The 13,223-nt window shown below is 39.9% G+C and overlaps 1 long non-coding RNA gene across 1 annotated transcript in view; it reads right to left on the bottom strand.

Annotated features, from left to right (window-relative positions):
* LOC106607394 (protein ELFN1) overlaps positions 1–12,760 on the bottom strand; it is a 90,041-nt gene extending 77,281 nt beyond the window's left edge. Inside the window, exon 1 of the long non-coding RNA XR_001329190.3 lies at positions 12,337–12,760. This is a non-coding gene — a long non-coding RNA (protein ELFN1). The remainder of the gene's footprint in view (positions 1–12,336) is intronic.
* Positions 12,761–13,223: the final 463 nt, after the last annotated feature.

The following is a 13,223-nucleotide window of genomic DNA, read 5'->3' as shown; positions in this document are numbered from 1 at the left end:
CCCTGGCACAGCAGATGTTGATGATTTATTCTCTTTTTTTGCCAGATTAAAGCTGCCTCGACAGTCGCACTGTGGCCTATCGGAGGAATCAAGCATTTGCCATTGGAGGAAATGGTTCATCACCAACAGCCACCTGTGTAGCATTACTCTTCATTAGGAAAACGCATCACACTAATCCAGTTAAATGCTTAACTCATAATAAAACACTATGATACAAAGGGATGTGTTCCATCTAGGATCAACAACTGCAACTCTTTAAATATAGCATTCACACGATTCATATTAAGATGTCAGAGACTTTGATATGGCACAGCTTCATGGAAGAAAGAAAAATAACATTGTTTTGTGACCACTTGGGGACCAAGGAACCAACATCTTTGAAACCTCCTGACTTTTAATGTCCCTAATCCAGGAGTTATCCTTGAATTTCTCTGTTGGTACTTCAACGTGCAGGGCAACGAACTAAGTCAATCTTCCGTCTACGATCCCTTAAGGGTAAAGCATTACTTGTCATTCCCTGACGACGGGGGAGATAAGAAATCTTCTGAAATCAAAGGGAGAGTATTTTCTTCATAGCCACAGGCGCCAGATTACCCATCAGCAATGGCCGTGCAAAGATGCAAAACGGAGGTTGCAAGAATAACCCGTTGTGATTTGTCAGATGGGGCGGAAGTATAATTTGTACTGATAAACAAGCCAGACTCAACGTGTGCAAATCAGCCTTACATACGGGTGGGAGTACAGCTACATGATATCAAAAGGGGGAAAATAGGACTGCGTCTGTCTGCCACTGTGCTGCGGCAGCGCCAATTTGGACTTTTCTCTAGGGCAATGAGTTCCTTTCAATTCGGTTTCTCCTTCGCTCTCTTGATTTCCCACAGTAGAATTGACAGAATTACAGTGTGTAACGCTCATGTTTTGTCAACTTTCCCTGTTTAGCAGACAAGCACATTATTAATTAGATAAGCAGGGTATTAGACAATCCATTCCAAGGGGCAGGAAGTATTTCATTGCAGATGGCAGTGTGGCCGACTCCATCAAATCCCACCTGTTTCATTGACTTCACTTCTTCACTTTTTAAAACATACCTGTTGTCTCAGCTGTTTGGCTGTACATACCAATGGGAGTAATGCTCTGCATCATAAAACAATAATACCAATTGCTTTACAGGGTGTGTATCATCAAAAGCCCACACATATAGATCCATACTAAACACCACAAAGACATGTACTATTGCATGGATTTCACATTGCATTTGATCTCTTAATAATTCCTTAAATACTGAGAGCACTGTCAATCATAGAATCTCTCAGGCAAAGACAAGCATCTATCCACAGCATTAGCATGCACAGGGGCAGATCTGAGGCAATGTGATCACTTGACATTCAAAGAGAGCGAGATAAGTATTGATTATGGTGAGGAGGGTTTGTCACTTCCACGGCTTGAAGCGGCTACAGTAAAAACATGCAGCACGGAGTTGGACAGTGCACACTCACCTCTCTGCCGGAACCTCAGTCACTACTGCAAAGTGATTCACCCACCTACACTGTGTTGGAACTCTGTATGGAAAACCCATCTAGGTAGGCCAGTGTTTATCTTAATGATCTATTACATGAGCTTGCTGAGAGACTGCTGCTTTGTAAAGACAATAGACTATATTAAATAATATATTTACAGTTTACTGATTCGCACACCATCATACCATACATGCATTTACTGTAATTATCAAACTATTATGAATCCAATCTCATCTAAAGGGGAGATGTTAGACTTCTGTCAATACAGATATATTTTCCTGAAGTAAGACATGGCAAATTCACTGCATTTCTAAATTACATTTTTTTTTAAGACTTACTGATAGTTCACTTTTTTTGTGGTTGCTAAAATTCGCTTAATTTCAGTTTATGTGACAAAACAAGCAAGTATAGTATAGAGAATCATTGTACCATCTAAACCGTTGTGAAATATATTTTTCAGAACCAAAAATATATTTTCAGCTGTTCGAAGCTTGTGTACAAAATCTGAAGTAAAAGACTCAAAAACAAAATAGCACACATAGAACATATCTACCGCTTCTTAGACTTGCTTTCAATGAGAATGATAGATCTATAACACACATTTCTATGTCAAAAAGTCACATATTGCAGCTTTAACACAATCATACAATTCATTTCCTAGCAACAGAGGAACCAGAATTATTTGGACCTTGTGGGTCTTACTCCTGAGCTTTTGTATTTCACAAAGGTTCTAATTAAAGTGATTGGTATCCAGTCTTTTCATTGAACAGGATGTTGCTGATGTGTGTGTGTGTGTGTGTGTGTGTGTGTGTGTGTGTGTGTGTGTGTGTGTGTGTGTGTGTGTGTGTGTGTGTGTGTGTGTGTGTGTGTGTGTGTGTGTGTGTGTGTGTGTGTGTGTGTTGGTCCCACCTCACGTTTTGCAGTAGTGTCCAGTCCCCCTGCAACCAGTCTAATCACTTAAGGGTGAATGATAGACTCAAGCGTCATACCTAGTGGAACACATATTTTGCAATACAACTAAACAATATGAACAACATCAATAGATTTGGCTTCAACTTCTTTAGCTTTTCCTATCATCTGATATGCATAACGCATTGACACAAACAATGTATTCGGCCAGAGACTTCACAGACAGTGTGCTGTTTCAAAACGGCAATGTTCATGTCATTTGTAAATGTATGCGTGTAACGTATTGAAGAAAAAAGAAAATTGACAGGTTTTTAAAACAAGTAAACAAAAAAGATGATGTTGTGTCGTTATGCCTGATTGAATATGTTTTTAAAAGAATACATTTGCTATTATTGTTACTATTTCTGACAGTTTCTTGGCATGTACATACATTGCTTTATCTTTCCTCTGTATGATGCGGTTGACCTTTTCACCCTGAATTTCTGCAGTGTGCCTCGTATGCATATTCCGCCATCCGAGAGTATGTCATTCAGTGAAGGAAGGAAATACTGTTTCTCGTACACTCACTCAGTAAAGCCAGATCAATAAGAAAGCCTCTGAAGTGAGCACATTGACAAACCCGTTATGTATCGCCAGTTTTAATGGGTTCTCATGCACAGGATATTCATCAACCCATGCGGTGCTGCAGCCTGCAGGTATACAGCCCCCGTGGTATTTTGTAGCCCTGCCCTGTAATTACTTTGCAGAGAAGATGGCAAGGGAGAGGGGGACGGGGGGAGGGGGGAGGGGGAGAGGGCCGTTCAATATGCCTCGCTGCCGTGCCACTTGTGTGATGCTTGTTTGCTAAAGGTTTTCTTCCATCATAAATCAGTCAGCAAGAGGCTGAGGAACTACATGCCTGGCACACCAGAACGATTTTCATCTTTGTGCACTCGTATATGAGTTGTGACTGATTAAAATTACCCCCCGAGCCAACCCCTGCGAAGGAAAACTTCTCAACAATTAGACTCCTATTATAATTTATCTGTCTCCTTTTCACATGGACACTCTTCTTCAGCAGGGTGGTACGGCATGATCAGGGGCTCAGCTGCTTTTAAACAACAGTGATTTTGAGGAAATTAGACCTTTGTGAACTGGAGACAGCACTTAATCGTCAACCCAACAACATTTACATTTTTACATTTTAGTCATTTAGCAGACGCTCTTATCCAGAGCGACTTACAGTAGTGAGTGCATACATTTCATACATTTTCATTTCATGCAACACTCTGAAACTGACACTGGAAGCAAACTTTTCTCAAGTACAAAATATGTTTTGTATCATCTGGTCCCATTTGTTTCTAAATGTATCAGGGATCTAAATGGCCATCTCTGCCACCTTCAATAAAGTCTCCTAAGTAAACGCCAACACATTTCTTCTTGAGACGGGTCCAGGTCACAGCTCAGTAAACGCCATACACAGTTAATGAGTCAAACAAGCTGCTGATTCAAGGTGAAGTTTGCAAATGCCATTTTGTATGCTTTCTAAAAGATACTATCTCGGCAATTGTGCCATCTTTGCTTTGCAGAATTGAAATACGACAGCACCCAAGGGCAACCATCCAGCTTTAGGACATCAGCTTTTTATTTCCAGCTTATCTGCAATTTCCAGGCTCTATTAGATACAGAAAGTCCTCAACGTTCAGTCATATTGTTTCTTGCCACTGAATGCTCAGGGACTGTCAATAGACTGTATTTTGGATTTAAATTGTCCCGAGATACAATTCAGACAATGCCTATATGACAAACATGTCCTTCAAATCAGAGGCATTTATAGACCCTCCATGTTTCAATGAAATGTTGAACTTGTGTTTTATAGTATAGAACTACGCAGTTTCTTCAGTTGGGATTTGCAAACTGGAATCTCACCTCTCATTTAAACGGATGCAGCTTGACTACAGAACTGTGGCTCAATCTAGCATATGCCACCACAGTGTGGTACAATGCCTGTGTCACCGTGTTCATGGTCTTTAAATGACAAGAGACAGGGTGTGATGGTGACTATAATGGAGGGGTTTTAAACATTGTCAACGTTTACAATTTCATTCACCAATCATTTCCATCCATTTCAAACAAACAGATTACAGTCCGCATATGTTAATGAGAGACATTTCTCAAAGGCACATCCCACTGGGCACAAACTTGTTTCGATGGAATTTGTCAACATATTGTGACATGGAATCTACGTGGAAAATACATTGGATTTGAAAAAAGTCATCAAAGTGGTTGTTTTGAGGGTGAAACTTGTTTCGAGGGTGATTATGTCATCATGGTAACCAAATGTCGGCGTAGACAAACCTTTTATAAAAATATATTTAATGTTTACCTTTCAAATATTTGTCATGTTCACCTTTACAGCAACGTCAGATCTTCAGCACTATGTCCACTATCTGAAAGAAATAACTCATACAAGAGAATTGATATATCTACAGCGACTCTTTGGTCTCCCAACCAGGTTGTTAACCAAGCCCAGCCCTGTTTACCTAAGATATTTGTCACTGACCATTGCCAATGTGCTATTGTGAGAATAATTGTTGAGAGCTCTAACATTTAAAATGAAATAGATTCACTGTTGTTGTCAAAGTCATTCCATAGGGTTGGTTTTAACAGAGCAAATGAAACGTGACCCTACGTTATCACTTACAGTATATCATCAATGATGCTATTTAGGCCTATATCGCATTTGCAAAGTCATCAATAGCAATTGTTTAATTTCAACCCAGAATTAATCCAGAAATAGACAATACAATAGGCCTAGGGTTTCAAGCTCTGGTTGATTTCAAATGTAGTGATTGGTTTAAATAAAGGTTGAAAGCACAGGGATAGACATTTGGGTGACAACTAAACCACAAATCCGACATTGTTTTCCATTTGAATTTGGTTGGGCTTTTAGATGGTTGAAAGAATAGTGATAACACATAGGAAATTCAACTAACTTTTGGCTGTCTTTTTGAATGGGTGAATATAGGTTGTAACTTCATTGATCAACATCTCAACCAAATATGACCCAATTACCCACATTGAAATGGCATAGTGTGCCCAGTGGGATGCTTGTTATCCCAAAGGAGAGGGAGGAATTGCAGCACATATGCTACTTCAAGCTGATATCTTATTAGCACCACAGACACTTCCCTCACATGTGCCATTTAATTATCTTGTCTGAATTTTAAAGATGATTATTTCACAATTACACACAACTTTTCTCATAATCCTGCCATGTAATATGTTTGACATGATAGCATCTCAGATATCTATTTTCCATAGCAGGCCTAACCCTATTCCTCATCTGTATGAGGTGAGATGAAACATGCAAAGTAAAGCACATAATGTATTATGCCCCCTGCATTAATATGGAAAAAGCAAATCTGATTCTTATAGATTCCAGCTGGTGTTATTGCATAATTTACCAAGATACCTCTTGGTGATGAGGCTGACTTGGACTATGCTGGTCTCACTCAAAACCTCTTGGTTTGTCCACATACTAGTCAATACTCAGTGCAAACAAGATTCATGACATCATATTGTAGCCATAACTGGACTCAAAGTGATCAGTACTATAAACTATAATACCAACAGGTCTTATTAACCTCTTGACAAGATCGTTGGTGTTGTATTGAGGCTGTGATCGCTGCAGGTCCTATGCTTCTCTGCGTGATGGTCCCTCAGGCCAAGGCCCCGTACTGATGCTCTCAGAGCAGCACCAACCCACTTCTGGGTTAGACCAAATGGGACTCCATGACCTCGCAGCTGCCAATCCAACACCTAAAGGTTACTACAAAAAAAGAAACGTCCCTTTTTCAGGACCCTGTCTTTCAAAGATAATTTGTAAAAATCCAAATAACTTCACAGATCTTCATTGTAAAGGGTTTTAACACTGTTTCCCATGCTTGTTCAATGAACCATAAACAATTAATGAACATGCACCTGTGGAACGGTCATTGAGACACTAACAGCTTACAGACAGTAGGCAATTATGGTCACAGTTATGAAAACTTAGGACACTAAAGAGGCCTTTCTACTGACTCTGAAAAACACCAAAAGAAATATGCCCAGGGTCCCTGCTCATCTGCGTGAACGTGCCTTAGGCATGCTGCAAGGAGGCATGAGGACTGCAGATGTGGCCAGGGCAATAAATCGCAATGTCCGTTCTGTGAGACGCCTAAGACAGAGCTACAGGGAGACAGGATAGACAGATGATCGTCCTCGCAGTGGCAGACCGGTACATCCGAACATCACACCTGCGGGACAGGTACAGAATGGAAACAACAACTGCCCAAGTTACACCAGGAACGCACAATCCCACCATCAGTGCTCAGACTGTCCGCAATAGACTGAGAGAGGCTGGACTGAGGGCTTGTAGGCCTGTTGTAAGGCAGGTCCTCACCAGACATCACCGGCAACAACGTTACCTATGGACACAAACCCACCGTCGCTGGACCAGACGGGACTGGCAAAAAGTGCTCTTCACTGATGAGTCGTGGTTTTGTCTCACCAGGAGTGATGGTCAAATTTGCGCTTATCGTCGACAGAATGAGCGTTACATCGAGGCCTGTACTCTGGAGCGGGATCAATTTGGAGGTGGAGGGTTTGTCATGGTCTGGGGCAGTGTGTCACAACATCATCGGACTGAGATTGTTGTCATTGCAAGCAATCTCAACGCTGTGCATTACAGGGAAGGCATCCTCCTCCCTCATGTGGTACCCTTCCTGCAGGCTCATCCTGACATGACCCTCCAGCATGACAATGCCACCAGCCATACTGCTTGTTCTGTGCGTGATTTCCTGCAAGACAGGAATGTCAGTGTTCTGCCATGGCCAGCAAAGAGCCCGGATCTCAATCCCATTGAGCCCGTCTCGGACCTGTTGGATCTGAGAACTTGCAGGTGCCTTGGTGGAAGAGTGGAGTAACATCTCACAGCAAGAACTGCCAAATCTGGTGCAGTCAATGAGGAGGAGATGCTCTGCAGTACTTAATTCAGCTGGTGGCCACACCAGATACTGACTGTTACTTTTGATTTGGACCCCCTCTTTGTTCAGGGACACATTATTCCATTTCTGTTAGTGACATGTCTGTGGAACTTTTTCAGTTTATGACTCAGTTGTTGAATCTTGTTATGTTCATACAAATATTTACACATGTTAAGTTTGCTGAATATAAACACAGTTGACAGTGAGAGGATTCTGTTCTGTTTCTTTTTTTGCTGAGTTTAGTTGGCAGTCTGGCTAACTGACTTTAGCCTGGCTAAAAACATAGCAAGCTAGTTAGCCTTTTTAGCATCCCACATCTCCATGTCAAATAAGGCATGTCTCACACTCAATTTTCAGGTATTAAAAGGAGCTTCCCCTTTTGAGCTTCCCCTTTTGTGCATAGAGCTTGTAGAAGCTTAAGACATTCCACTAAGAGGCCCTATTGGGGAGGATACTGATGTCGTACTGATGCTGGGGCCGCTACAGTATTGTGGTATTGTAACTGCAGATTTTGGCATGCTGTTGTACCATATGTTTCTTAGCTCTGTCCACAAAGCATGACTGGTCTCTTTGATTACACTTTACACATTGTTAACCATATACCCAGAGCATCTGGGTTTGAGCACACCAGTATATCATGCTTAGGTAATTTCTCTACAACACACAGCGCATCTACTGCAAACAATTCTGAAACAAAGCATGGATTCCTTCTACAAGACAGTCATGTTTTCTTTTATCTTCAGTATGATTCCTTATTGTGTAGTACTTTATATCACATTTTTTTTCCAACCAGAGAATAATGCTTTGTTGCCTGGAAATCACCAGTTACCATGACGGATTAAAGGTACTATGTCTTCACAAACTTATGCATGTGTTTACTTTAGTTTTACGACTAAATTGACAACCTATCACCACCAGTAGACTCATCATCATCATCATCATCCTCCTCCTCCTCATCATCATCATCATAAGCATCACTACTTGCAATGTCTTCAGAAAGTATTCATACCCCCTGACTTATTTGACATTTTGTTGTGTTTCAGCCTGAATTCAAAATGGGTTAAATATATATTTTATCTTTACATAAGTATTCACACCCCTAAGTCAATACTTTGTAGAAGCACCTTTGGTGGCGATTACAGCTGTAAGTCTTTTTGGGTAAGTCTCTAAGTGCATTGCACACCTGGATTGTAAAATATTTTCCTATTATTATTCTTTAAATTCTTCATGCTCTGTCAAGTTGATTGTTGATCATTGCTAGACAGCCATTTTCAAGTCTTGCCATAGATTTTAATGCCAATTTAAGTCAAAACTGTAACTAGGCCACTCAGGAATATTCAATGTTGTGTTGGTAAGCAACTCCAGTGTAGATTTGGCCTGGTATTTTAGGTTATTGTCCTGCTGAAAGGTATATTTGTCTCCCAGTGTCTGTTGGAAAGCAGACTGAACCAGATTTTCCTCTTGGATTTTGCATGTGCTAATAGCTGTATTCTGTTTATTTTATCCTAAAAAACTCCTTAGTCCCTGGCGATCACAAGCATACCCATAACATGACGCAGCCATTACCATGCTTGAAAATATGAAGAGTGGTACCCAGTGAATTTCTTGTGTTAGATTTGCCCCAAACATAACGCTTTGTATTGAGGACAAAAAAAGTTTATTTGTTTGCCACATTTTGTTGCAGTTTTACTAGAGTTTTTTTTATGTATTTATTTCCCCTTTATTTAACCAGGTAGACCAGATTAGAACAAGTTCTCATTTACAACTGCGACTTGTGCCTTGTTGCAAACACAATGCCTGTTTTGTAATATTTTATTCTGTACAGGCTTCCTTCTGTTAACTCTGTCATTTAGGTTAGTGTTGTGGACTAACTACATTGTTGTTGATCCATCCTCAGTTTTGTCCTATCACAGCCATTAAACTCTGTAACTGTTTTAAAATCACCATTGGCCTCATGGTGAAATCCCTGAGCGGTTTCCTTCCTCTCCGGAAACTGAGTTAGGAAGGACGCCTGTATCTTTGTAGTGACTGGGTGTATTGATACACCATCCAAAGTGTAATTAATAATTTCATCATGATCAAAGGGATATTCAATGTCTTCTTCTTTTTTACCAATAGGTGCCCTTCTTTGCAAGCCATTGGAAAACCTCCCTGGTCTTTGTGGTTGAATCTGTGTTTGAAATTCACAAACACAGATTCAGGGACTTTACAGACAATTGTATGTGTGGGGTCCATGCAACTTATTATGTGACTTGTTTACAAATGTTCACTCCTGAACGTATGTAGCCTTGCCATAACAAAGGGGTTGAATACTTACTGACTCAAGCTTTTCATTTTTATTACTTAGTAAACATTTCAAAAAACCTAATTCCACTTTGACATTATGGGTTATTGTGTGTAGACCTGTGACACAAAATCAAAATGTAATCCATTTTAAATTCAAGCTGTAACACAACTAAATGTGGAATAACGTCAAGGGGTGTGAATACTTTCTGAAGGTACTGTATGTCTTTTTCCAATGGCAATATCGATCAGGACAGCTTCCTCTCCTCCACTCCTTACCGTCATGAGAAGCTGTAATTCTTTTCAGTATCCGCAGCACGATTTCACTCTCTTCCACAAATAACCAAGCTAAGGCAACTTGCATACAAAATAGCTGACTCAATCTTCAAGCTGCATAATCAAGATAAGAAAGACAGGGACAGGAAAAGGAGATGCGGGATGCTAATGTGAGGCAAAGCTCCAGCGACAGCAGCTATGAAACTGTGTGAGGATGTTTTAAAATCGTCAAAACTCTCCCGGTTTAGCTGCAAATATCAAGTTGGCTTGCTCATCCCACCACCATTTACAAAGACGTGGAAAGTAAATGGTGTCATGAAAATGAGGGGTAAACAAGAGGAAGGAGAAAACATCGGTTTGTTTTAATTATTGTCTTCGTAGCCTACTGTCTTTATGTATACATGTTTCGTTCAACATATTGATATAACGCACTTGTGCCAAGTGCCCTGTTGCGGCGCGTAATAGATGACTATACCTTTTATTTTACTTGTCAACTGTGTAAGCCGAGGATTTACGCACCACTATACGCAACAGCTCAAGCTGTTGTCGTAATATGTTTGGCTGAGTATCAGCTGAGCATTAGGCTCTTGTCATGGCAACCTTTGTAAGCGAACCACACTTTCTCAGCGCTCATGCAAATAAGGCCTACTCAATATCGTGAATCAATTTAGAATTTCATTATCGACATTCATCACAATGGTGCAGTTGATCCACAAAAAGAATGCAATATGCAATATTTGCATATTGGTAAAAAGAAAAGAAAAGAAGATTTGCACAAAAAAAGACTTGTAGACAGATATTGCAACAATATTTGTAAACAATATTTACAAACACCTAGGCTATACAATATGCATTTGCATACAAGACGAATAGCAAAGACGCTATATTCAACCAAGTAGATGTAGGCTGCACCCCCTGTCCTATGTACTAGCTCTGCCTTGAGGGTCATATTGATGTTTGTATGGCTCTGGCTTCAACCATATGAATATGTGACAATGGATATGAATCACAGGATAAAAACAAATATTTGTAGTTGAATAAAATCAACTGCAATCCAAAATCTCTGAGATAATTCAATACATCCGATGTCACTTTTATAGGGATAAATCCATATCCTAATTTAGCCTGCCCTGGTGTTTATATACGTCACAAACCCTTATTTAACCTCAATTACAAAATGTATTACCATGCTCAGAGGCATGCAACCAAGTGTCTACATAGTCACCGATTAATTATACCTGCAATATGTTACAGTAGGCTAAGTATTTCTGTGTACTGTAGGGTATGTCATGTAGACTCACCAGTACAGATTAGCCCTGTTGACTGGGTCAGTTCCTCGTGTCCTTACGGACCTGGCGCGCCTAGCACATCGGGCTGTACTCTGGATGTCATACAGTATGTTGCTTATTCTGTAACCTACCATCCTGCACGCAAACTCAAATTCTGAACGTTTAAAACCTCTGAGAAATTATCCGATAAGGTGTCGTCTTGACGTCAGCAAGGATCTACGCACTAGTGTACATTTAGCAAATTTTTCATAATTTAATTAAATAGGAAAGTAACACAGTTGTCATATAATTCTCAGAAAACCCAAGAAGCAAAGCCATGAGAGAAATATCTTCTATCGTTCAAGGCGAACTCTAGCGGTAAAGAGGGTCCGCTCGCTGTCCATGGTGCTGAAATGCATTACAGGCAATAGTGGCTACTTCTATGTTGGCGTCCTTTTTACTGTTGCATTCCAATTGCATATTACATACAATGAACATGACATGAGATAAGATAAAGATGTTTGGTGGATGGCAACGCTGATTTTCTATTTAGTCAACATGGTTGTGTAATTCTCTATACGGGACATATTATTATAAACCTAGCTATATCAAATAACTTAGAAACCACTCTACGTGAATATTATTTGTAACGTGCTACAGTTTAAATACCTAGATTTGATCGTTCACTGATAAAATAAACACATTCCAAACCACTTAAACTATGCATGTCATCATAAAGGCATGTGCAAAATGTGTTTAAGTTTTATGCATGCATATGCAACTTCAAACCAGTTCTACATTTTCTACAGCTAACTCAAGGATAAGTGATATGCTACAATGTGTTGCCAACACACGTAGCCATTGGAATATGGCTCATGTGTGAAAACTATTCTTGCTAAAAACATGCAATTACTTTTACATCGTTGACTTTCAATGTACTGTGTCGATATTTAAAGACACGACTAAAACGTGTACGTTGAATATGTTAGAGAATTAAATCGTATTGTGTTTACTGCGGCATTGAAGCGTATTAGAGTACAGCATTCCTCCACTAACCAGAAACATTTAAGCGCTTACCTTCTTACAACAGCGGAGCAGAATCTCTCTAGCCTTTCCCGATCAAAAACTGGAACCCTATGTCACCATGAACCCCAAGACATTTTCAAGGAGGCAGCAGATTTCTGATGAAAAATCCAGGGTTCTGTTGGTCTCGGAATACAAGAAATGCAGCTCCTCACTGCGTCAAGCACAAGCCTCAAAGATCCATTAAACAGTGAGTGATTAATTCAAGCCAGAGAGCCCTGATCGAAATCTCTTTCACTCCTTGCCTTTATGTATTCCGAACAGGAGTCGGGAGTTTCCATTATGCCGCGACAGGGCTCTTTTTTCAATCATATCGGGGCTGACACCACGTTTTAACCATAATCGGCGGGTTATTATTTCAGTTGGGAAGCGCATTGGAGAAGGAGAAGAAGCATGTTGATCCTCAAACCCAGTTGGGGTGAAGATAAATCTCATAATAAGATTGTTTGTCACCGCAAGTCTATAAATGGTGGAGTTCAACAGTCTGGAGGGTAATTGTAAATCCTTTTGTTGAAGTGTGCCACTGCACCTCTAAATATAGTATAGATCAGCCATATATATTATAGGGCCTACATATTTAGCCTGGCCTCACAACATGTTCATGTAGAAAAATATGTGTTCTATGGTGGAACTTCATCAAGATAATGTTGATAGGCACGGTTCACTTGTATGCAAACATGGAGCTTATTCAAACGGAGGTACATTGTTTTACTAAATACTTAAAGGGACACTGTTTTGTAATAAGTATATATTTTTTTTATAAATCAATTACTTCATATTTTCCCTTAATTTTGTGTTTGTCAACTTGGCAGAAAGATAAGCTGGTATAGCTTTCCAAAATACAAACACAAATGTATTGAAATTGATATAAAGATGTTGAA

This window comes from Salmo salar, chromosome 06 (genome assembly GCF_965601325.2).
Source record: "Salmo salar chromosome 06, fSalSal1, whole genome shotgun sequence".
Taxonomy (NCBI): Eukaryota; Metazoa; Chordata; class Actinopteri; order Salmoniformes; family Salmonidae; genus Salmo; species Salmo salar.
This window is presented reverse-complemented; position numbering and strand designations above follow the sequence as displayed.